The 24,899-nt window shown below is 36.4% G+C and overlaps 1 protein-coding gene across 1 annotated transcript in view; it reads right to left on the bottom strand.

Moving 5' to 3' along the window:
• LOC134815018 (penicillin acylase 2 proenzyme-like) overlaps positions 1–5,973 on the bottom strand; it is a 79,574-nt gene extending 73,601 nt beyond the window's left edge. The window contains exon 1 of the mRNA XM_063823454.1: positions 5,968–5,973. The gene's annotated coding sequence lies outside the window, so the exon portion shown is untranslated. The remainder of the gene's footprint in view (positions 1–5,967) is intronic.
• Between the last annotated feature and the right edge of the window lie 18,926 nt (positions 5,974–24,899).

Raw genomic sequence — 24,899 nt, 5'->3', positions numbered from 1 at the left:
CTAATGCCGCTATAATGCCGCTATACTAATGTCTCCCGCAGGAAAAATGTTCATGTGAACGTGTAAAAGGAACAGATTCCGTCCTCAGTGTGTGTGTACACAAATGTCGATTAAACAAAATCCAAACATTATTACACAATATGGGGGTGGTGACACCGGTGGGAATAGTGAGGGTGTCACACCTGCAGTTGTGACAACTGCAGTTTGAGGTAATGATGGTGCTGGTGGTGGACTTGGGCAATTTGGCAACAGAGTTGGTGGCAAACCTGTTGTGGTGATACGCCTATTGAATGCCACCGTCTCTGTTAACAAATTACCCAAGTCGGCGAGGTTTAAGTATCATTAAACAAGCGTGTTTGTTTCTCCTTTCAGCAAAGTGCTGAACTAATAAATAGGAGCTTTCTATAAGCGTCTGGTGTCCCTGAAGATTGTTGCTCACACATCCACATGAAACTTTAAGTTGGACGAAAACATCGTTTACTTTGTCACGCTTAATAAAACAAAACTATTAAAACTATTAAATCATCTTGATATTAAAATATATCTTTCAATCTTTTAAAACTTTCCTTCTTCCTTTCTCTATCAATAATTTAATGCAGTACTCTGAAACACCAATTACTCATATTCATGTAAATTATAAGTAAACATGAGCTATGACATTAGAAAAATAGCACGACAGCTTTGTGGGAGGCTGTGAGTGCAGGCAGGGTATCATCACGTCAAATATTAGATTAAGATTGAGAAAAAGATACAAGTTTACTGCTGAGCTGTTGTTGCCTTATCCATTGCAGCATCCATGTTGTCATAGTTCCCATGAAATGCATCAATGATGCGTTTATGATTTGCTGCTGTCCCACCCACTGTCCCATCCATGTGGTTAAACATGCAGTGAAATGCATGAAAGTTCTGTTAAGAAACTCAGTGTGAGCTTCCTGTGCACGGTACCTATTTTCGCACCTCCTCTGAAATATTCAGCATGTTAATATTTGATACAAACAGGTAAACGTTAGTGTATCTATGTTGATATATGTTACAGACGAATTTACAAATAAAAAAGTGTGAATAATATTGGCATTGACCTTCGTGTCCTCCTCAAGAATGTTCTTCTCGAACCTCTAGCTCTCTCAGCCCTATTATTATTAAGTTTCAAGAAGTCTGCTTTTCTAAATGGTTCATATTCATCATGAGATGACTTATAGTACATAGCCGTGTCACCCTGTCTGAATTCTAATACTGCCACGGATGACAGATAAGGTCTGCTGTTCACAGATGCTTTTCCTTGGGAGAGGTGGTTAGTCATAGCTAAATAACAAACAAATGAAGTTTTCTTTCTACGGGTATCGGCCTTACAAAATGACAGGCCTCACAAAATGACAGCCCACATAGACCATGCTGTAGCTTAGGTTCCCTATACATTGAACCCTATTCCTTTTACTGTATGAAAGAAAAAGCATTAATTAACACTTCCCAAGGAATGATAATGACATAGAATCTATATTTCTTACATAAATATGGACGTTTTTGCTGTTCAGTCATTGCCCCGCCTAACTGTTACCCAGAATGGAGACCTAAGTTTTGAATTTAACCCCAGAAAACCAGGTACTACCATGACTTATGTCAATCAAAGACTACTCTGGTCAAATAAAAAAACTGATTTAGTGACTTTGGTAGAAGAAATGACAAAAAAAATGACCTAGCCTCACAAAATGACAGTGTTATGCCTCACAAAATGACAGTTTTATTTTATGATACAAAGATGGCATATTTATATTGGATGCCCCTTGCCTAATTATTGGTATTCTTAAACCAAGTAAGCTCATGATGAGCCTAAATGTGTTTGTTTGATCATCAATTTTGATCAAAATGCCTCACAAAATGACACCGAAAAGCCTTACAAAATGACAATGTTTCAGATTGAATTATTTTCATCATCTTAAATGGATCAGAGACAGTCAATACAAGAAGGAGTTAAAAATAATCATAATCTGACAGTTAACAATCAAGTAGCATTAAAAAAGTGCAGTTCTGATATCAAAACTTTGATTTCAAACTCTTTGATTTCAAACTCTGATTTCAAAACTCAACGAAATAAAGCTTCTATTTTGTGAAAGCAGAGAGTAATAACAACTCCTAAAACATGTCAAACGTTAACTAAACACTGAAAAGTGATCTATCCAGTCATAGAAAATATCAAATATAACCAAATACTGTGTTCAAGTATGAAAACAAAAAATGATTTTTACGCCTTACAAAATGACATTTTTTAAATTTTTTCAAAGTATAAAAAATGTTCCTTTTTAAATATATTTTGGTAAAAACAGAACTGGTATAATATAAACAACATATATATCTAACAGTAAGACACGTGAAAGAATAATGAAACTTTTTCCCAAATCGGATTTGAAGTGATGCCGTTTTGGGTTGTCATTTTGTAAGGCACTATCTCACGCGAAATTGCCCAACATTTTTTAATCATCCTTTTTCCTGTAAAAGCTATTCTAATCTTCAATCTATTATATTTATCTAACTGTCCTAGGTGAAATCAAATTTCTATAGGCTGCTGTTAAAAAATGACAGCCGTGACGAAATTGTCATTTTGTAAGGCATGTTTTTTTGGAAGATTTCAAAGATGACAATTTTTATCGCAAAATTTACGGGTTTTCAATCAAATCAACCCCCGGGAAGAAAAATATACCTGTTGAACTACCTATCTGGATAATAAAACATGAACAAAACTCATTTTTGTGCATTTCAGAGCCATCTCCTTTTTCGTGTCATTTTGTAAGGCCGATACCCGTACCATATATGTTACAGACTAATTTTTCAAATAAAAAATTACCCTTCTGCATTTTCTCAGTATTGTTTTCTTTGATCCAGTTTTTCCTCGTTCTTTCCCATAGCTAAATAACATAGTGGTGAGTGATTGAATGAAATTGTGAAACAGACTTTTACATGTTGTTGTCTTGGTATATTATATATATTTTTCAAAAGGGATCATAAGTCTCTTTCTTCTTTTCATATGTTACAAAGTAGGTGTCCCCTACACTGCAGCAGGCTGCTTTCTCATTGGTTCCAGTGTAACGAAAAATTGAAATAATTAAAATTTAAGTCCATCTAGTATTGAAATTGAATCCCATCGATTATAGCAGTCGTAATTAAAATGTTACAATCTGATATTACTCTTACTAATCTGTCGACAGGGAGAATCTCTGCGGGTTCTCAGAATTTTAACAATCGATTATATCTCCATACCAGGAATATTGAATGCATTAAACATAAGTTACCTTCTTCCCTGCAAGTTCTAGCAATATGCCCAGTTTTTCCACAGCTGAAAATATTACATTAAAAGTTCATCTCGATATTAAACAATCATTACTATTACGAAGCATAGCTTTGAATTTTTTTTAAAGGGAAAAAACAAACTATTTTTAACAAAATGTCTTATACTTATAACATTTCTTGGAATTTTTCCTTTTTTGAAAGTTTTTCTTCCTTGGAATATTTGTCTCCTTGATAGTAAATTGGACAAAAAGATGCAACAATTATAAAGAAAATAATCAATATGGAAGTGCTCTTTACAAAATAGACAGCTTACCAGGAATGCTTATTAGGAGTGCCAGTGCCCCCGTGGCCGTACGTAATGTTGATTATTTGTGACATTTCTTAGCTGTCAAAATATTTATTTATTTTGCTTATTATTATGTAATTTGACATAAGTTTATTTTCAACTGTATATCTCTCACAGTTTCAACTGTAATTTCTCACAGTTTTTGTGGAAATCGGTGTCAGTAAAATGGCAACAGGTATACATATACAGGGTCGCCGGCATTTTTGAGAGTCATTTTTAAGGTTTTTTTCAATGATTAATTGAATTTTCCAGTAAAATAAAAAAAATAGTTCCCATGAAATGCATCAACGTTCTGTTCATGAATTGCTGTTGTTGTGGTTAGACATGCCGTGAAGTTCATGAAAGTTCTGTTCATGTATTCCTGCTGCTCCTGCTGTGGTGCCTATTCCTTTGAAATATTCAGCATGTTAATATTCGATACGAATAGGTAAACGTTTGTGTATCTATGTTGATGTATGTTACAGACGAATTTACAAATCATTAAAATTTAAGTCCATCTATTATTGAAATTGAATCCCATTGTAGCAGTCGTAATTAAAATGTTACAATATGATATTACTCTTACTAATCTGTCGACAGGGAGAATCTCTGCGGGTTCTTGGGGCAGATCTTTAAATCTGATAAGAGCCCATTTCGGTTTGATGGAATCATCCAATTTAATGGCTCTTCTTCTTTTTCTTGAGCTAGGACTTCTTTCTGGCATGGCTAAACATGGCATAACATAATTAACTTGTTTATCATTATAATCAGGTTAAATATTAGTAATGAATAAAAGCTTGATAGTAAAACAAAGGTTTCTGTTGTTTACAGTAAAATCTATCAATATCAATACAAATTATTTAAACACCCAGGAAATGCTTCTCCTTTGTGTTAGCTTTGATAACGAATGAAAATACGTTAATACGTTTAATTTAATTGGGTGGACAAAATAATTTACAGTCAGGGTCTATGGTTGACCCTGTCCCTATGACAGGGTCGATTACAGGTCGATTACAGGTCGATTGCAGGTCGATTACAATCCATTTACGTTCTGAATATTCAAGAGAATAATTCGAAAAGGCCTCAGCCTTCTTAGAATATTTCTTGCAGTGACTAAGAGGTTTCCCGTGGCCGTCATTAGACACTGCTTTCCATGCTTCTCCCTTAATAAAAAATATGGCCACATCACGATGAGTGTGGGCCATTATTGTCCAGATTCAGTGCCCAGAACATTTGAGTACGTATTAACATAACTGCTTGACGTTTTTGTGTCTGTGATGTCTTTTCTTTACGATTCATCAGTAGCCAAACTGAATATTTTGTTCTTGATTATACAATCATTATGGACATAAGATATGTTTCAATTAATTACATTATGGCCCAGTTATTAAATAAATGTATTACAACACATTTGTGTTGTGGGTGTCCACGATGAGTCGATATAATAGTTAAAACCTGTTGTACAGACTTGTCATCTTTAGGGAAATACAAATTTTTCCTCTTCGCCTTAAGGTTGTATATACTATATATACTATATAATACATATATACTATATAATACATATATTTAAATAATTATGAACTGACCTCCGATATCATGTCTTTTATCAATGAGGAATAGTTGAACACCAAACATTTTGGCGCTTCCGCTTCCTTCGCTTTTAAAAGGTTTGCCAAAACCCTTGCGTGATTTTCGGTGAAATTATCCTCTATACGCACAAACGTCATGTTTGCCAAAACCCTTGCGTGATTTTCGGTGAAATTATCCTCTATACGCACAAACGTCATGTTTGGCAAGACAGGGTTCCTAAAAATTGTTAAAAAAGTGATTGTAAGTAATATGTCAACGAACCCCTAGATACAGCAGAAACCTCTTATCTGTGTCACGAGTTAAATATCTGATAACGACAGTATCTAGAAGTTCGCCCTGACCATTTATGGATGGAATTGTTCAAGGAGTTTCCATGCAACTCTGAATGGTCGGACTCTTTGGTACTAATTGCGATGTTGGTTTCACTTTCAAACGGTACTTCCTAATTAATAAGCTAGCAATGAACTCTACTTGCTAATACTAAGACATTACTGGAAAAAGTCTTGTTAATTGTTACACAAAAATTACATAATATATGCATTAATGTTCTAAAAATTGCCTCACCTGACAAGGTGAGAATTGTCTTGAAATCCCAACTGTTCAAAAAGTTTATGTTTAATCAAAGTCGTTAGTGTCGCGGTCAGGGTTAGAATAGTTGGTTTTGTCTAGAGTGAATATGATGGTTAATATATCAAATTTTTATGGTTAATGTATCAAATATTTTATCAGTTACTCATTGTCTTGAATTGATACAAATTATATTCACAGACGTCAAATTATTTGGACGTTTCATAATAGAGTTGTTATCAATATCAGAGTTTATAAAATGTTGATGTCAGTATGTCACTAATGATACCAATAAATTAAGATATTCAGGTGTTTCCTTTCGGCACTTTGAATTGTTGGAAGAGTTTTCTAAAAAATTGTAGGCACCTAATGGTGTCAGGTGTTTGATGCTATAATGTGATACTGATAAAATCTCGAACCTGTAAATGTTTGTGTACTGTTAGTCTTGAATATGTTGATGTGCCAACCTTTCTCTCCGTTTTCGATTATATTGTCATTGGATATATGTAAGTTTCTTTTAAAAACACAGATAAACAGCTGAGAGTAGGAATTAATCTGCACTAGTTGGCACCCATTCCTTCTATCCTTCTTTTTTCATCAATAAATCAAAAGTAATTAATAGCAAGAAATCTTAATTTAAGGTTACCTTCCGTTTTTGATCATAGAGGAAGTTTTGTGGTATTGATTCTAGACCAGGATATCCCTTTCTGCCCGGTATCTTCACGGACACTTTCTCTTCTTTCAGTGTGCTTACAAAAACTCTGAAAACTCCCTTCCTTTCAGGATGTTTCTTACGTTTTTCCCGAAGTCCTGTGGGATGCGGATGGTAATGGTATTTTTGAAAATTTAACACCAATAGCGATATAGATAAGGGGGGGGGGGGGGGGGGGTGTCATGTTTTTGTCCGTTTGGTACCCTATATTTTCAAAACAGACAAAAAGTAGGGCGGACAAAAACAGACAAAACAAACAAAAACAGACATAAAATGTTATAGAAATAACATTTAGATGCTTCCTCCTCCTTCCTCCTCCTGCTCAGTCCTCCACCTCCTCAGTCCTTTTCCTCAGTCCTCTTCCTCAGTCTTCCTCCTCATCTTTAGTCGTCCTCCTCTGTCCTCCTCAGCTCAGTCCTCCTCTTCCTCAGTCCTCCTACTCAGTCATCCTCAGTCCTCCTCCTTCTTCTCATCAGTCCTCCTCGTAGTCGTCGTCCTCCTCAGTCCTCCTCGTCCTTAGTCCTCCTCCCCCTCCTCCTCCTCGGGCGGACAAAAACAGAAAAAAACAGACAAAACAAACTATCCCCTCTTTTTCCTCAGGGTATTGCGCAATAAACACAATAATTATATATTATGTAAAAGTTTGCAGATTTTAATCCGATTACAGGTCATTCTTGTTTTGCTGGAATCATTAATCGAATATAACTTACAGGTTAATGGTTATACTTCAATACTTAAAAGTTAATCTCTTAAATTTCCTGTCAAAATGAAAAACAAAATTTAATCAATAACACAAAGTAGGATAAATTGGGTATGGCTATTACTAATTATACCAGTTAAGGTCGAATGATGGAACAGCGATATCATATTTATTAATGATTTAAAGCACTGCTAAATTTGACTAGAATATGATAGAGGAGAGAAAAAATCCAACAGGTGAATTGAAAGCCCGTGCTATAATACCACTCTTTCTTAACTCTTTCTTACTCATATATTCCTCTTCAAAAATGTCTCTTATAATCACCATGGTATCTTCTACTATCATGGTACTTAAATAAGGGATTAATTGGCGGATATTAGCAGCGTCCTTAATCTTGTGCAGGTGGTCGGTCATCGCCGTGATATTACCGTCGGTTAACACCGTAAGTTCAAATGCATAACGAACGCCGGAACACCAATTAATGTATTTTAATCGGACAGTCGCTAGTTAATCGGAACATACTGAATGAGGTTAATAGTTATGCTTAAATACTGTTAAAATGGAACTCATAAATTTCCTGTAGAAACGAATAAAAACTTTTTCGTTTATCTATTTCATTGGGGTAGTCGCTAATAAATTATAGTAATGAAATAGTACACAGAATAAAACTAGGTGATTTTTCACGCGCACTGGAAATTTTATTATGTATGTTTCAATCGCAGGTCATTGTCCACAAGAATACATTCTTTTTCAAATTTGTCTTTTATAATCACCATGGTATCTTTTACTACCATGGTGCTTAGGTAAGGGATTAATTTGCTGATACTAGCAGCGTCCTTGATCTTGTGCATGTGGTCGGTTATGACCGTGATAATGCCGTCGGTCAACTCAATGTCAATGAATGGCATTTCCTTCGTGTAGAATATCTGCTGGTAGCACTTTCCTAAGATTCTTGACCACCTTTTTGCAAGCAACCAGCTCTGCAAAGTATGATTTTGTTAATATCGAAAGGGAAAAAATAATCTGCATAATTAGTTGGCACCCAATCCTTTTATAATCCCTCTTTTAACTTTTTCCTTTTATTTAAAATAATCGGCCTATAGGTACAAATGAAACCAGTGGTTAAAACAAGAAATCTCAAACGTGTGGATAGTAATACAGGAAGAATCCGTAAAACCGAAAGAGTCCCCGACAGTCGACATTGTTGACCCCAAACAAGTAGGCTGATTAGTGACTAAAACATTTCTTTATTTCAGTTCTTCCACACTTTTGGGAACAGGATCTCCATAGACTAAGTTTTTCAGATGACCCCAAAAATAAAATTTATGGAGTTTACATCAGGAACACCATATTGTATTAATATGTCAAGTATTACGTGAATATAATCCTTCTTACTCTTAGCCCTTTACTTAGCGTTGTTGTTGGTTCCTCCGAAAGATTCCATAATTATTCAATAATTGACTGAATACCTGAATGCTATTATTTTTATTTTAAGTGTCATTTATCGAATGAATTATTTTCTTCAGAGCACAGTTCATCCTCTTTCGGGGATCAGGACCTCAGCTCTGAACTATTAAACTGGTACAGTTTGCCACCAAACATGGCTACTTGCGATCTTGTCTTGTCTATAGGGGGGGGGGGGGGGGGGGGCCAATGGCATAAATGGAGAAAATGGAGAATTACTCATGGGTTTTTCCATTTTCTCCATAGAAAAAGTCTCCATTTTATGCCATTTTATGCCATTTTATGCCATTGAAAACCTGAAAAATTTAGAATTTCGAGAAAAATTATTTAAAAAAAAGATATTTTCGGCCAATAATGAACAGGGTATCATGAAACATGGAGAAAAGTGGTTTTCAGAAAAACTTTGAAAAATGTTGACTTAGAAAAAAATGTTCGGTCCGAGTCATTTTCGATACGTACCTCCCGTATCGAGAGCTCCCGATTCCGTGCTCGTGTTGCAAAGGGGAGGCCTGCCTTCCGAGATCGCATTACCTCGAGTCCACAATTGTGTATCGAGGGGAAGGTGTGGACTTCGAAAAAATATTTTCGGCAAATAATGAACAGGGTAGCATGAAACGTGGAGAAAAGCGGTCTTCAGAAAAAATTTGAAAAATTTTGACCGAAAAAATATTTTCGGCTTATAATGAACAAGGTAGCATGAAACGTGGAGAAAAGTGTTTTTCAGAAAAACTTTGAAAAATTTTGACTTAGAAAATTACCCCTCGGTACACAATTTTGGACTCGAGGCTTCCCCCTGGTAATGCGATCTCGGAAGGCAGGCCTCCCCTTTGCAATACGAGCTCGGAATCGGGAGCTCTCGATACGAGAGGTACGTATCGAGAATGACTCGGCCGAAAATTTTCTAATTCAAAATTTTTCAAAGTTTTTCTAAAAACCACTTTTCTCCACGTTTCATGCTACTCTCTTCATTATTAGCCGAAATTTTTTTTTTGGTTTTTCGGTTTATCGAAGTCTGCACCTACCCCTCGATACACAAATTTGGACTCGAGGCTTCCCCCTGGTAATGCGATCTCGGAAGGCAGGCCTCCCCTTTGCAACACGAGCTCGGAATCGTGAGCTCTCGATACGAGAGGTACGTATCGAGAATGACTCGGGCCGAAAATTTTCTAAGTCAAAATTTTTCAAAGTTTTTCTAAAAACCACTTTTCTCCACGTTTCATGCTACCCTCTTCATTATTAGCCGAAAATATTTTTTTGGTTTTTCGGTTTATCGAAGTCTGCACCTACCCCTAGATACACAAATTTGGACTCGAGGCTTCCCCCTAGTAATGCGATCTCGGAAGGCAGGCCTCCCCTTTGCAGTGCGAGCTTGTTTCGACTTTCGAGGATGTAGGTCTCACTTCTCAGTGCCTATAATTACTCTCCCCTATTACTCACTCCTGCTGTAGCCTGTAGAAATAACTTTACACTAGGCTTGAGTAATTATGAGTTTGCCTGAAGTGTGCCTCTACTAACCTAGTATAAGCATCTAGTAGCCTACTATGAGCTTTCATAAGCTTGTTACGCCCCTAGTAAGCGTAAATAAACATGTTCATGTTAGGATGTCCAATTTAGGTGTTAAAGATCAAAATTTGAAGACAAAATTCATGGCATAAAATGGAGAAAATGGAGAATTACTCATGGGTTTTTCCATTTTCTCCATAGAAAAAGTCTCCATTTTATGCCATTTTATGCCATTTTATGCCATTGGCCCCCCCCCCCCCCTGTCTATACGATCGCAACATAGTCAACTAACAATGTGCACTCTTTTCGAGTTCTGATCTTTAAATATAATATAATCTTATCTCTCTCCTCCCTCGGATCTCTTTAAAAAGTTGTAAAACCTTTCATCTAAAGTAATAAGCATTCCTAGATAAGCAAAAATACAGAGTACGCTTTTAGTTCAACACTTTTGCTGAATTTAATTGAAATTAAACAATAAACAATAAACAAACTAACTTTTTAAGCTATTTTAGCATTTCCACCAAACTAAATATTGTTGTGACCCAACGCTGTGTTTTAAAAATTTTAGTTCATTCCTGTCTATATAATACTTGATGGTTTTTAAAGTATTATACCTGTTTTAAATTGATAAGGTTCAACCTTGATTAATCAAGTTCAATCCTGTCGTTTATTTGAGCAGTTGTTGGTGTTCGTTAATTGGTGTGATGCAGTGCCGCTATAAGAATGAACATTTGTTTTTCATATACTGATATTATCATGATCTGTCATGGATTGTGATTTGAATGAATGAGTGAGTTTATAAACAATGAGTGAGTTTATAAACAATATTTACTTATTTATAAATAAGCTAACTTGCAAACACATGACAATCTTGAAAAAAAAACTAACGTGTCATGATAGTGATAGTGATCCAAATATTACAAGGATGTAATCTTAATACCACAGATTTTATTTGATTCAATATAGTTCTATAGTAAGGTACCTTTTGGTACCCACCACTAGCAGTTTTAACTTCGTTTACCTGTCCCTTTGATACCTTTTAAGGGCTTTGTTAGCCCTCCTGTCTCTGCTTGTTCCTGTGGCCCTGTGCCTCTGTACTTCCCTGCCTGATTCCCGAGGTTTACTGGGGCGGTGTTTGCCATCCTTTCCTGCTGTGATCCACGATGCTCTATTGGGAGAGCCTGTGTCGTGTATTAACAATAAACAAATAGAGCTTAAAAGTGATAGGGGGTTTTGTATTTATATATAAACAGTATTTATTGATGATGCATGCACTATTGCACATAAGTTGATAAAAATATTAAAAAGTGTGTGGCTTTTCGTTATAAATGAAATAATTTTTACTTGCTTTTCTAAGGGTGTCTAACCAATTAGCTAAACAATTAAAAAATTCATAATTACAGTAAACGATAATCCGTTTATAAATCGATGTTTTAAAATTTCCACTTGGGCCGAGACTGTGGAGTATCCGGCCCAAGTGTACTGTGCAATTGCTGTACTTTAGTGATATTCCTTTAAATTATACCATTACACTATTTAAAACTTGCAATATCACCAATTTTACCATTATATTGAAGGTATTCGTAGCAATTTATCACAATATGTTATGACATTATGAATAATGTAACAATAAAAAAAGAATGATAATGTTTATCATGTTGCTATACTTTTTAAAGTAGCAGCACTGAGAACGTTAGAAGTCTAAAGCACTTGCACTAGGTGGTGTGTCCTTTTGAGAGTCATATAAAGTCATGGTTTGCTCACACCATTCATTATATTGTTCGGAATTTTTCTTGTTCTTTATATCCCATATCTTCCTCTTAAGTTTCTGCCTCAAGAACCGCCGGGTGACCTCCCGCGAACCTGTTCTGATGTGCAGATGTAATGCACTGACCATAGAGTCTATCAGGCGATCCTCTAGTCAGGAGTTATCTTCCACCACCTGCCCTAGATTTGAGACGCCCAAACAGCTCTGCATCTCTGGGAGGTCATTCCTGTCTATATAATACTTAATGGTTTTTAAAATATTATACCTGTTTTAAATTGATAAGGTTCAACCTTGATTAATCGAGTTGAATCCTGTCGTTTATTTGAGCAGTTGTTGGTGTGATGTTGATGTGGCAAGGACTGCCCCCATCTCCTTGCATAATTGAAACCATTTTGCCATCAACCATGCTGATTACATTATATATTTCGGGTTGGATGCTGACAGTGAGCGTTGAGTTGGTGTGGGGTAGGGATATGATCTGAAATAATGGGATAAGCTTGAGATAATACAGCAGAGCTGTACATCCACATCTCAAGCTACTTCTGAGTAGTGAAATAATATGTGCATAATATGTTATAAGTAGGCAACCATTATGCGTCTAATGAAATGTTAATTAGGATGTATTAACTAACCTGTTACATCTTTTCGGATGTCATCGAAAAAAATTACTTTTTTGCTTTGTATATACATACTTCTCTGATAATTCCAGAATCGCCCTGTAGCCGAATTCTTAACATTATACTTTTAAGAAAGCATTATTCATCAAGGCGTTTTCAATATACTTACTGTGAATAAAAAGATGAGTGTAAGGCAATTTTCATCTTATTTTACCCTTTTTTTGACTCGAGAACTACCAAGCACACTAGCTAGGTTGATCTGGGCGTTCTGCATTTGTACTTATGTTAACTGATGTCCAGCAGTCCAAGTTATCTGAAGGTTAATGGCTATATCATTTCAGCTAAAGTTGGACTTTAAATTATGGTAAGGCTGCTAACCTGCTGCAACCTGCTGCAATCCGAGCTTCGCGGAGTAGACATTGAGATCCTGGTTTGCAAGGTTTAGAAGTACTGATGTTGCTAGGTTAACTCTGCTTTTAAGGGATTCACTGTCCTCCTTCTCGCCTTTCTTCTTGAGAATAGTAGCCAACAAAACGTAGAGAACTTTCGTTGTAGCACACAGCTAATTAGCTGTACTTCTTGGAGATCAAATCTGCTTTCTGGTAGATATATTCTGATATTTTGTCTCCCCTGGCCTAGTTTCTAAAAATACTTTATCATTTGGGCAAATGTTGAACCTTATATAATATCCCATTTTAAATGAAGACTTCTATTAAAAATTGCAATGAAATTCCTGGTATGAATAACACATAGTTTAATACTGGATGGCGAAACCTCCTCTTTTTTTCGTCATCTGTCTACTGTTCCTCCATCCCTTCAAACGGGCAATCAAAACCCTTTTGTATCCAGAAAATAAACCGATTCGAACACTGCTTAGTATATATATAGAATAACAAAATTTGTCAAAACTGCCATACATAAATATTTTATTGAAGGTGATAAAATTATTATTAATATTATTTGAGTTTTTCATATAATAATCTAATAGGAGAACTCACTCTTTTCCTCACTGAAATAGGAACACTGGTCCCTTACACAGCTGATCAACTGTCCGGCCTGTGTCGGACAGTTTTTGTCAAAAGTACTTTGCGTTTGTTTGCTTTGTAGAAGTCGCTCTTGCAACAGGCCTCAATACCACCCTCTGATACTGTCCCCAAACCAAAATTGTCATTAAGAGCAACAAGGTCCCACGAATGTCCCAGAAGCTTATGAACCGAGGGTGATATCTTCACCTGAGGGGGAGGTTAACTGGTGTTATCCCTGTTAAACGCCTCCAACTCAGTAACCTTCTCTTCACGTAACTCCCTTTTTGAGCTTATATCACCCTTAGTGCAACAGCCAATCTCACAATAATAACTCTGAGTTTATTTCTATTCCTCTCTGGAACGAGGTCGAGCAGTGTTTCCCTTATCCATTTCTCGTACAACAACCGACGACAAACGTTACCACTTGTCGTGGTTCCTGAGTTCCTCCTTTCCCCGCAGATTCCGGGAAGGCAACCTTTAAACCCGTTTCATGTTTCAGGTGGCTCTGGACTAGAGCCTTTGCTTCCTTGATAAATCGGAGGTCCCTCATGTTGACACTCTCTGACCAGTGGGTAACACAGGCGATCTCGTAATAACTCCTACTTAAGTGATATTCCTTTAAATTATACCATTAAGCTAATTAAAACTTGCAATATCACTAATTTTACCATTATATTGAAGGTATTCGTAGCAATTTATCACAATTATATGTTATGACATTATAAATAACAATAATAATGAATGAATTATAATGTTTATCATGTTGCTATACTCTTTAAAGTAGCAGCACTGAGGACGTTAGAATACATGTTGAATTGGTACAGCTGTCCTCCAATCCTATGTCTGTTATTCCTTAAGCAATCGATTGTTAAATGTTGCTTGAATTCATCTAAAGACTGATAAGATCAAATTAGTTTGCTTTGTAACTAATAATAATACTTAGTGGTATTAAAGAAAATAACGATGAAAGAAAAATGATGAAAAATAATAATTCTGAAATTCAGAAAAGAAAAATTTGTTAAAATGAATACTAAAAAATTATGAGAGATCAAGAAGAATAAATAAAGACTATTGAATATGGCACACAGGAATAACTAAGAGTAGCCATAACTTTCAGGCTCTTTGGTTCGGGATTTTTTATGGCTCCTAACAATCTGAGGCGAATCTCTTCTGATCATTTGACCCATGTTGTTCTTTAGCGTTATTACTTTCGTTTTCACTTTCGTTGTTACGATAGCCGATGACTGTTCTACAGTCTCACCTTCCGTTGGGAAATACAACTTTTCCTCTTCATCTAAATATAATATCTAGATTACATTTAGTCATTGTTCTAAATTAGTACAGAATATGTAATATGTTTTTAACGTCATTTAACCAACCACAGAGTTCATAAAATGTTGATATAATTTATAATACCAATAAATTTATACATGCACATATTATATATAAAGGATAAAGCCTGAACGATCCTTCGTCACGTCCTTGACAGACGCTATGAATGCCTCCTGCAGGCACTCGTACGCCACTCTTGACACTAGTGCCAGGAACTTCTCGTCATGTTGCCGGTCTCCAAAATAGATGTTTATATTGTTTAACGAGACGCAGTGATTCGGCCAGCGCCTGTATGGAATGTCCCCTGTAATAAATGTCAGAGCACCATCTACCAAAGTCTTTCCAATCTGGACTTCGAACCTGTCGAATGTTGTGTTAATCGACGTGTACCAGGCTGGCACCACCCGTGCATCGTTAAGATGTGTCCTCATGTGCCACACTATATTGTTCCATGAACTCGACTTTCTTCCCGGGTTGTTAGGATGAAAGAGTGGCAGTGCAAGCAGGTGTTTCAGATGCTGCAAATGCAGCTTGTTGCGATTGAAGCTGTGCAAGTTGAGCACTGGTTATTATCTAGTTTCTTGCGGTAGAAGTTATACTCTGATTATTTCAATCCATATAAAAGGCTATAAAAGATATGAAAGGGTTAGTTAACATATAACAATATCAAATATAATACAAATGTAATATCAAATATAACAAGCTGTTCAATGCTGTGGGCTAGGGAGTCTGTGACAGAGCTGGATGATGAGGACAGTGCTGCTTCTAACTTCGTCATCTGAGCCTGATGAGACTTCAACCCATCTTTATTAATCAGGAGATGTTGCAGGTGAAGATCAAAAATCTGGAGTCGTTGCATTTTGCTGCTGATTGCTGAGACTGTCCAGATTGATGGTGCTTGTGAGGTCGCTGATCTTGGCTATTTGCTCACAGAGTTTGTCACTGTCTACTGAGGCGAGCGATGCTGAGATAAGGCCTATGTTGTTAAGATTCTCTGCAGCAGCTGAAGCTTCAAAGTCACTGTTAGCCTGTCGTAAGACTGTTGTGTTCCTGCAGGTGAAGTGTTACAAAAGAGCACCCTAGCAGCCATGTCTTCAAAATAACAAAATAGCTTATCATCGTAATATCTAATTTTTATCACGTTTTAATATTCCAGTTATTTTCATTCCTTTCATTCTTTTCTTAACAAAATTTCGTTTTGTCACACCTTTTTATCACTTTTTATCATCACTTTTCTTTTATCTGCATTATAATTTCATGTTTTCATTATTTCTTTCCACAGACAATCTTACTTGGTGACTAAGTAGTTTTGTTCATAATACTTCGCATACTAAGTACAAGTGCTTGGTAAAGTAACAACAGCAAGAGCTGTGTTATCGGAGGTGAAATGGCACTTTCTTAGTCTTAACCCAAAGAGCCTTATCTGGTCTGCAGATCATCTCCTTCTTGTATTCTCCCTGATTGTCCAGATAGTTGTTTACACAAACCATCATCTTACAGGGGTTGTCCTCTGTATCAGTAAATTCTGCCTAAACAAATTCTGCCTAAACAAAGGGAACATGTTGCATTTTCGCGGATTAATTATATTCAGAGCAATCTTTTCAGCAAGTGCATATTCTACATAATCTGAGTTTAGAGAGTTCTAGAGTGGTGACTTTTTATTGTTTTCCATGTTAATCTGAAATGGAACATGGAGAACATCTCTTCCAGTTCTTCTTATATGGGTCACGCTCATGGTTGTAATGAACGCCTTTTATCTTGCGTTCCTCTCGTATGCATTTAAACAAAATAAAATAAAATATACCTGCAGTTGACAGGTGTGATATATAATGCTAGGCCCACAACATAGGCAGCTAAATAGAGAAATAGAGAGCTATATTTAGCTTTACACCTTCTCTGAAGCATGCACCCTGCCGACTTGGGTGTTGTCTAAATACCCAGAATACCCGCACTGCTCACATTTTGATTTCAAAGAGCAGAAGATCCTTCACTAGTCATTTCAACAACTTTGAAGTTTCCTTTCTCACAGCCTTTCCAAGAAACGTGCATTTCTGCAAGTGAATCACAAAGAACCTGCCGGAGCATCGACATATTATTGATTTAGAATTGTTAAATATTCGAATGGTAAATACAATTTTAAATAATATCCAGCTATAGGCAACAGGGTCGGATTCTTTTAAAATCTTTTCGGTAGATTTGATGAGGTCATCGTGCTCAGTGAGCACGTTGACCTCATCAAATCTATCTATTCCTGTGTAGATTTGTCATTATAGGCTATTTAACTCTAAGTATAACATATTACATACGGTTCGGTACAGTTTGCAACTAGTAACTATAGCCTTAAATTTCAATTGATTTTTTATTATAAAATGTACGTAAATGTATTTATGAACTCACATGTTGAGGCTGAATCCCAAGTTTTTGAAGAGTTTAAGATGTAGAATGTACGATGAATATTGAATTGGCAGGAAATTTGATGTGCTTGCTAACAAAATAGTGGATTAAAAGATTATAACGAATATAAATTACGAAAATGAATAAAAGTATAACATTGAGACTTGATTGATGTTCAACATCAGATGTTGTTAGATTTATTGACGATATAATAAACACGTATATCATAAAATAAAATTCATAATTGATAATGAATCATCAGCTAATTCATAACTAGCTAGTCACTAGTGCCCTGTGGCCTGTGGGCTGTGCCAGGTGGTGTTGGTGGTGGGCTGGTGGGGGGCCGGTGGTGGGCTGGTGGGGGGCCGGTGGTAGGCTGGTGGGGGGCCGGTGGTGGGCTGGTAGGAGGCCGGTGGGGGGCCGGTGGGGGGTTGGTTGGCAGGGTGGGTGGGGGTTGACCGGTTGACGGTTGGCGGGAGGGATAGGGTTCAACAGTAAAACAGTCCCTGATGAGGCAGAGGCGGCTCGTGGGACCAGGCTTTTGGTTTACTTAGGCGTCCGGTCGACGGACTCAGGGGTTTAATGAAGTGTCCTGGGTCTTTGCAACTGAAATTAATTATTCCTTAAGCCTGAATAATAAAATATGTATCTTTGTTTTGTTTTCTGTAAACATTGAACATTCTGGTTACTGGTTAGACATAGGTTACCTATGACCTCAACTTGCAATGGTAGAATATAAACATAGTTCAAACAGACTAGAATTAGTAATTACGAGTTACAACAAACTTTTAACGTACCGATGACACGTTCTTGGTCTCCTCATTTTTCCTCCAGCTCCCCGACCTCTCCCCTACCAGTAACTATGCTGACATTACAGTTAGTAAAGTGGAATTTCATTATAATAGTTCAGTGTTTAGTGTTAGTACTTAGTGTTAATATTATGAAACTTGAAGAAAGGCAAAAGCGGTTTTGAAGACAATTCAGAATGCTATAGCCTTTAAAAAAGCCTCTAATAATGCCCGTAATGGCTAATAATATCAAATAATTAATATGAATGATCCTTCAAATCATATTAAGAAATCTCAGATGTGACCCAATTGACAATTAGCAATTTATTAAGATGGAATAAATTAAAGCCGAAGATGGAAGATATAAATTCTGCTCAACATTGAACAATGAACAATGAACAATCCACTATCCAGTATCCATCAAGAAAGCAAATGCTATTTAATCCAAAAATGATAATAACAACTATCTTGAAGTTCTGGATCTGCTCTTGTGTTAACTGATCTCCAAGTAATCTTAAGGTAGTAGGTGTACACACATCTGGTCTATGGGACATGGATTAAAGTTCCTTCGTCAAAGGGGCTGCTGCAAATGAATAGGCAGATGAGTGGTGAGTGAACCGGCAGGTTCTATCTAACAACTGATTATGACCTATCAATAACCCGAAAAGTTAGGTAAGGGTTGTAACCCTTACCTAACTTTTCGGGTGCATCGAATCTGGTTACAAACGTTAAATCAGATGATTATTTTCCTCAAAAATTGCAATTGCGACCTTTTCCTCAAAAATTAGCAACCTTTTTTACCTCTACTTATCCTTGAAGGGATATTTGTTTATAAAACCTTTGTAAAAAAAACCTGTAAAAACAACTACGGGATGTTAGGTGCCCAACCTCCTTGCACCTGAAATTAATAATCCCATTAGCCTAAATGTTGTATCTTTGATTTGTTTTCTATACACATTGTGGTTAGACATCGGTCACCTCAACTTGCAATTGTGAAAGGTAGAATATAAACATACAAAACAGACTATAATTAGTAATTACAAACAAACTAACCTATAGCAGGTGCGCTGTCTCCTCGGCTTACTGGAAGCCCGTCCTGGCACAGTGTGGACATGTACTACTGGACAGTTAGTGATGTTTATGTTCATCGACATATCCTAATAGTAAATAATTACATATTAAAGGCCTCTGATAATGCTGATAAATAATATGCATGATCAATTATTCTTCTTTCTTTAAACCATATCGTAGGAGAACCCTCCATACAATTTCTTACTAACAACTAATTTTACTCAAGCACAACGAAATTATATATATAGACAAGGATGAGTCGACTGCCTGTTTAATACCCATGGTGATGGATCAAAATCCAGCACTTCCCAACATGGGGGGCATTATCCATAAGTATAAGCACCTTCTCAACCTTGATCCGGCCCTGAAGAAGCTGGTACGTGCGGACAGTGTATTCGTGAGTCATCGAAAGAATCAAACTATCGGTGGCATGCTTGTACACAATAAGTACCGTGCCAGTGGAACTTTAAACTGTGATAATGAGAGAGAAACAACTGCAAGCCAGATCCAGGAACCAGACTCCGAAAGTCTAAGGGCGGTTCCCGGGGCTGTCGACCCAGGGTGCCATGCTTGTGGTAAATGTTATGTTTGTAAGCAAAATTTCCTGTCCCCCTGTTCCAATTTTAGTAGTCACCATTCTAAACAAGTTTTCCCTATAACTAAGTATATATCTTGTCAGAGTTATAACCTCATTTATTTAATGGAGTGTAAGACTTGTAAACAGTCGTATGTCTGTTATACTACCTCAAATCTCCCTAAGAGATTCTCTAACCATAAGAGTCACATAAAGAAAGGTATAAGAAGTTGTAAATTAGTTAACCATTTTTTAGATATTGATCATGATTTAGATTTTAGTACCATAGCCTGCTATAATTCCTCACTTAGTAAGCACCTTTCTGTCATTATAGTAGACGCTTTAGTATTTGAGCCTAATATTAGTAAAGCAGACAAAGAAAAGGCTATGGAAGCTAGAGAGGGGTTCTACCAGACCCAATTGAAAACCCTTGAACGGTTTGGGGGTATGAACACCCTTGATAGTAACCATCTACTTTTTAAATCTGCCGGAGCTTAGTTTTAGTTTTAGTATATTTTGTAGATTTTATTTAGTTATACCATTATTCCAGAGACGTGCATATTACATTTTTTACTTAAATATAAATTTTACAGGTTTTCGTTGTGATTTTAAGTGATTTTCCGAGAATCAGTTATCAGTATTTAGATAAGAGATAAGATAAGAGTACATTTTTAACGGCTTTCAGTTTCTTTTTTAAATTTCAGTTCATCAGATTTTCCCACTGCTTTTAGTTTGTATTTATTCTCAATTGTATATGATTCGTATTTGTTGTAGTTACTTTAATGATATAATTTCTCAGAATTGATGTAAATAAACGATGCAAAGACTTTCGAAGATCTAATCACAACCGCTTTCTTTTATTGTGTAGAAGTCCAGCCATGAAATATATATATATATATATTATTCCAAATTCAACAAGCAGAAAAGGTGAAGTACATTACTGCATGATACAAACGTGACGTCGAACTGCCGGATGTACTTCTCCGAACCTGTTCTGATGTGCATATGTAACGCTCTGACCATAGAGTCTGTCATGCGATCCTCTAGACAGTTATCTTGCACATCCTGCCCTCCTAGATTTGATACGCCCAAACAGCTCTGCATCTCTGGAAGGACATGCCTCGCCAATAACACCTCAATCATTTTATATAAGTCACTCGGCTTGACTAGATCTACTCTCCTCAAATCTCCTACCATCTCCTTCACTATATTCTCCCCACTCGATACTTGTCACTTACTACAGCGCTAGACTTACGCGTACGTGTTAGCAACCCAGGGCCAGCTTTCCTGTTCAACTGCATTTTTAAGTTTGCACAGGAATCACGAAGGATTGCCATACTTTCCGAGTGTTTCTCCATCTTGATTTTCAACTCAGAAATATTTTTTAACCTCTACTGATCCTTGAAGGGATATTTGTTTTTAAAACCTTTGTAAAAATACCTGTTAAAATAACTACGGGAGGAACAAAAAGCTCAATCTATATTGGGACGTGATTCTTGTTTTAGTTTGTAACTACTTAAAAACTCGAAATACCAGTAATTTCACCATTATATTGTAGGAATTCGTACGAATATTGTGACAAATTGCTACGTAGCAATTTGTCACAATATGGTATGACATTATAAATAACAATAATAATAAACCAAAGATAATGTTTATCATGTTGCTATACTTTTTAAAGTAGCAGCACTGAGGACGTTAGCGTTACATATTGAATTGGTAAAGCTGTCCTCCAATCCTATGTCTTATGTTTTCTTAGAAATGTAACAATGAACATTACAATTCACACGAGCAGACAATTGTAGAAGGGGGGGTTAAACCAGCAAGAACAAAATTGTTCTCAGCTGTCCTACAATCTTATGTCTGTTATTCCTTAAGTAATCGATTGTTAAATGTTGCGTGAATTCATTTAAAGACTGATAAGATCAAATTAGTTTGTTTTGTAACTAATACTAATATTTGGTGGTAAAGAAAATAATAAATAATGATGAAAGAAAAATGATAAAAAATAATAATTCTGAAATTCAGAAAAGAAAAATTTGTTAAAATGAATACTAAAAAATTATAAGAGATCAAGAAGAATGAAATGAAGACTATTGAATATATGACATATGATTATAATATGGTCATGACGATAGCCGATGACTGTTCTACAGTCTGACCATCCGTTGGGAAATACAACTTTTCCTCTTCATCTAAAATATGATGTAGATTACATTTAGTCATTGTTTTAAATTAGTACAGAATATATGTTTTTGACGTTAATTACGTCTATATTATTATTTTATTAACCAATCACAGAGTTCATAAAATGTTGATATAATTTATGATACCAATAAATTTATACATACACATATTTCCTTAACATAAATTGTGTCTTGGTTTGCTTACTAGTTCTCCTCTCTTTAAAAGATTCTCACATTTATTTAAAATAATAAAAAGGTCTTTTTGTGAGGCATTGGTTGCATTCCCTTGTGTTCCCTTGTGTGAGTGTACTGGATAATTGTGAGGTGCTAATGTGGGGGGAAGCCAATATTTTACTTATACTTTAACTGAATCGTCTTCAAAAGTGGGTAGAGTCAAGACCTGGCCCTTTTTTATGACATTAGGACAGCAGTCTTTATCTGAGTTGTATTCCTTCAATGGGCATTTCTCTAGGAAGGAGTTCCCATAAAACCTTAGTTTTCGGGCTTTGGCTCCAAAAAAGTTTTTCCTTGTGCAGTGTTCCCTTGTGTGATTGTACTGGATAATCGTGAGGTGCTAATATCCTTTAACTCTTTTATAATACTTTCTGAGATAGTCCTGTCTGGTGCCTCAGATTGTCGAGCTTGAAGGAGCTGGTGCAGGATCAAAAAGATCGATGATAAATATGATATACACTTAACAAGATTCTAAATTTATACATTTTTTCCCGATCCATGACTCAAAGTGCCGAAGGCACAAAAGAGTCAAGGACAAGGGTTAGCGATCGAGGTTTTTTTTTGTATATGGTAGCTTTGCGACCGTGCCTGCGAGCGTGCGTGCGTGCGTGCGTACGTGCCCTCGCCCCCAGTCTAGTTATCGCCCACGTGTCTGCCTGCGCAAAGTTATTTTGCGCGATCATCTGAATTAAACAATTGTTGGCGCGCGGTGCTGAAATGTTCAAGTACATTGTTAATTTCACCATGTACGCATCCCGCTAGGGACTAATTGATAGCATCGTATTATTATTTTGAGTTAGTATTACTATTTTGCACAGATCCGTGTCAGGCTGCATAAACAATAAACATATGGTTACATAGAAATATACACGATTTTCAAATTCAATATAGAATTATATCAACTGGGCGGCGCTCGGCCTGTCACTCCGCCATATCTGGATGCTTATAAACAGCAAAGACTGGGGTCCCCAGGTGGTATGGAATATGATAAAATACTTCATCCCGGATCGGGAAATTGAGCGGCCATCCACAAAAGAAAAGCGGCCGCATTTCTTGTTTGTTATGAATTCCTAACTTAAGTTTTCAATGTGGCCAAATTTTCAACTCCACATTGTGTGAAAAGGAAATACGCCCACTTATTCGCATCACTGATTGTTGTCTGGACACTCCTCCAGATGAGTATTTAAGTTGCTAGCATTGAGAAATCACAATCATATGTTTCTTATGATTTAATTGATGTTCAATATTTCTGTTACAGTAACAGTACAGCGGCCAGATACTTAAAACATTAAATTCTTACTTACTGTAAATAACTAAAGTTATCTATGATATGAAAGTATGTATGAAAGTTTTATGCTTAATTATCTGTTTCAATATCAGTAAGAATGATTGACTGAGCAAACATGCTTGCACGAGAGGAACCAACTCCCTCTTCTACTTTCTTAAGCTATCCTAAAACTCAATTCCGAATACTTTGAAACTAGGTTCAGTTTCGCAGATAAACACAACAGATAACTGACTCTTAGTACAGAAACTAGGAACTTTAACAATGTGAAGTTATAAATTATATTGAATAATTGTGGCTAAATGAACATTAAACAAATGAAACACCGTTTATATTTGTCTAGGTTAATAGAGGGTAGTTGTATGGTATCTTTGAATATAATTTGTATTGTGTTTTCTTTTTTAGGTTAATTCAACAATAACATCACATTACACATATCATCATATTATAAATGTCATCATATCAAAAGCTGGATAGCTCATGAGGGAAGAAACATAACACAACTTTCAACCAAAATGGTATCAGAAAACCTGTCGTGGACTTACTTAAAAAAGCTTGAACTCGGTTTCTCCTTAAGCCGCTTTAATACCGTGCTAGTTTTGATCCGGTGACTGGAGGGTTGCTACTGCTGGTACAAGGTAGTGGGCCCGGCCCTCAACCTTGATGCTATAATCCTACAAATTCTTTGCTTCTGCTTAATGGGGGGCCATTAAGGCGAATAAACATTTCCTTTTGTAGTCTTATATCATCATTGGTTGGGCCAGTATTCAGGAACCTGTCCTGATGATATTTTTCCATCACTGACCCGTAGGTCTCAGCTATAGCCTCAGAACAAGCCAAACTGACTTCGACCAGCAGCAATATTAGATACTAAAAATGGGGTGGGGGACCCCCAACCCATTGGCTGAGACACCTCACAGCAAGTAGACCAAAGTGGCTCTTGCGTGTGAACGATGCAACAACCACCCGCCGAGGCTTGTAACTGGTAGCTACTTATCTATTTGCGCGTTTCTACTAATTCTAGAGTGTTGAAAAAGAACACCTTAGGTTCGCATTGTATTTGATGAGTATCATATTCATTCAAGCCTATAACTTTTTTTTGATGTTGCATATGCATAACTCGCTACCATAACTTTCGTAAATACTGTATAATTTCTCTAAATTATCCCTTGTCTGGTTACTGGTATGTGCCATCAAACTTAACAGCAATTTCTCCTGATGGATTCGCCCGTAGAGCTGCAGACCTGTTCATCTCCAAACGTTCCATTACAGCCGTTTTGCTTGCCTTGTATATTTTCTCGACATACACACTATTAAAACTGTCTGGCAGTTTAGGGAGTTCGAGTCCTGTGATAACTATTTTCTTGATGTAGCATAACTCGATACCACAACTTTCGTGAATACTGTAAAATTTCTCCCAATTATCCCTTAACAGACATAATAGATTGGTCGTCGACAGTGGCGTTCTGAACCATTGTCTTA

The sequence above is a fragment of the Bolinopsis microptera genome, chromosome 5, assembly GCF_026151205.1.
Source record: "Bolinopsis microptera isolate Bmic1 chromosome 5, MBARI_Bmic_1.0, whole genome shotgun sequence".
In the NCBI taxonomy this organism is placed as follows: Eukaryota; Metazoa; Ctenophora; class Tentaculata; order Lobata; family Bolinopsidae; genus Bolinopsis; species Bolinopsis microptera.
Note: the sequence above shows the minus strand (reverse complement) of the source record. Positions and strands in the feature narration are given on the sequence as shown.